A 2,500-nucleotide genomic window follows, 5' to 3' on the forward strand; every position below is an offset into this window, starting at 1 on the left:
ATTGGCGCGGCCGCTGTGTCCTGGTGATCGACCTCTCCCCCCTGGACCCGACCGACGCAAGGGCATCCGGGAGCATGCCCAGGATGACATCGGGCGGCGTGCCCCGCCCCAGACCAATGACTCGATCCAGGGCAGAGAAACGCTGGGCGGAAGCAGGCAGCCCCGCCAGATGCTCCCAGATGGCGGCGTCAGTCGGCCCCTCCGGCGGCGGCCCGGTGGTGTCGGCCGCGAAGTCATAGTTACTCCCGCCGTTTACCCGCGCTTGCTTGAATTTCTTCACGTTGACATTCAGAGCACTGGGCAGAAATCACATTGCGTCAACACCCGCTAGGGCCATCGCAATGCTTTGTTTTAATTAGACAGTCGGATTCCCCCAGTCCGTGCCAGTTCTGAGTTGATCGTTGAATGGCGGCCGAAGAGAATCCGCGCACCCGCGCGCCCCCGGAGGAGCACGCTAAGGCGGACGCGGCCTCGCAGCAAGGAAGATCCGTGGGAGGCCAAGGCACGGGACCGAGCTCGGATCCTGCACGCAGGTTGAAGCACCGGGGCGCGAACGCCGCGCAGGCGCGCGCATCCTGCACCGCCGGCCAGCACGAGGCCGACCAACGGCGAGAGCAGACCACGCCCGCGCTAAACGCCCGCACTTACCGGCACCCCTACGGCACTCACCTCGCCCAGGCCCGGCACGTTAGCGCTGACCCACTTCCCGACCAAGCCCGACACGCCCCGATCCTCAGAGCCAATCCTTATCCCGAAGTTACGGATCCAATTTGCCGACTTCCCTTACCTACATTATTCTATCGACTAGAGGCTCTTCACCTTGGAGACCTGCTGCGGATATGGGTACGAACCGGCGCGACACCTCCACGTGGCCCTCTCCCGGATTTTCAAGGTCCGAGGGGAAGATCGGGACACCGCCGCAACTGCGGTGCTCTTCGCGTTCCAAACCCTATCTCCCTGCTAGAGGATTCCAGGGAACTCGAACGCTCATGCAGAAAAGAAAACTCTTCCCCGATCTCCCGACGGCGTCTCCGGGTCCTTTTGGGTTACCCCGACGAGCATCTCTAAAAGAGGGGCCCGACTTGTATCGGTTCCGCTGCCGGGTTCCGGAATAGGAACCGGATTCCCTTTCGCCCAACGGGGGCCAGCACAAAGCGCATCATGCTATGACGGCCCCCATCAACATCGGATTTCTCCTAGGGCTTAGGATCGACTGACTCGTGTGCAACGGCTGTTCACACGAAACCCTTCTCCGCGTCAGCCCTCCAGGGCCTCGCTGGAGTATTTGCTACTACCACCAAGATCTGCACCGACGGCGGCTCCAGGCAGGCTCACGCCCAGACCCTTCTGCGCCCACCGCCGCGACCCTCCTACTCGTCAGGGCTTCGCGGCCGGCCGCAAGGACCGGCCATGACTGCCAGACTGACGGCCGAGTATAGGCACGACGCTTCAGCGCCATCCATTTTCAGGGCTAGTTGCTTCGGCAGGTGAGTTGTTACACACTCCTTAGCGGATTCCGACTTCCATGGCCACCGTCCTGCTGTCTTAAGCAACCAACGCCTTTCATGGTTTCCCATGAGCGTCGATTCGGGCGCCTTAACTCGGCGTTTGGTTCATCCCACAGCGCCAGTTCTGCTTACCAAAAGTGGCCCACTTGGCACTCCGATCCGAGTCGTTTGCTCGCGGCTTCAGCATATCAAGCAAGCCGGAGATCTCACCCATTTTAAGTTTGAGAATAGGTTGAGGTCGTTTCGGCCCCAAGGCCTCTAATCATTCGCTTTACCGGATGAGACTCGTACGAGCACCAGCTATCCTGAGGGAAACTTCGGAGGGAACCAGCTACTAGATGGTTCGATTAGTCTTTCGCCCCTATACCCAGCTCCGACGATCGATTTGCACGTCAGAATCGCTACGGACCTCCATCAGGGTTTCCCCTGACTTCGTCCTGGCCAGGCATAGTTCACCATCTTTCGGGTCCCAACGTGTACGCTCTAGGTGCGCCTCACCTCGCAATGAGGACGAGACGCCCCGGGAGTGCGGAGGCCGCCGCCCCGTGAAGGGCGGGGAAGCCCCATCCTCCCTCGGCCCGCGCAAGGCGAGACCTTCACTTTCATTACGCCTTTAGGTTTCGTACAGCCCAATGACTCGCGCACATGTTAGACTCCTTGGTCCGTGTTTCAAGACGGGTCGTGAAATTGTCCAAAGCTGAAGCGCCGCTGACGGGAGCGATTATTCCGCCCGAGAGCATCCCGAGCCAACAGCGGCGCGGGTCCGGGGCCGGGCCAGGTAGGTCCGTCATCCGGGAAGAACCGCGCGCGCTTGCCGGGAGCCCGAGCGCCCAAAGGGGCGAATCGACTCCTCCAGATATACCGCCGGGCAGCCAGCCAGGACACCGGGGCTCTGCCCAACAGACGCGAACCGAGGCCCGCGGAAGGACAGGCTGCGCACCCGGGCCGTAGGCCGGCACCCAGCGGGTCGCGACGTCCTACTAGGGGAGAAG

The 2,500-nt window shown here is 61.8% G+C and overlaps 1 pseudogene; it reads right to left on the bottom strand.

Moving 5' to 3' along the window:
• The window catches only part of LOC124774424, a 7,153-nt pseudogene that overhangs the window by 4,046 nt on the left and 607 nt on the right, over positions 1-2,500 (bottom strand).

Source organism: Schistocerca piceifrons, unplaced genomic scaffold, assembly GCF_021461385.2.
Source record: "Schistocerca piceifrons isolate TAMUIC-IGC-003096 unplaced genomic scaffold, iqSchPice1.1 HiC_scaffold_961, whole genome shotgun sequence".
NCBI lineage: Eukaryota > Metazoa > Arthropoda > Insecta > Orthoptera > Acrididae > Schistocerca > Schistocerca piceifrons.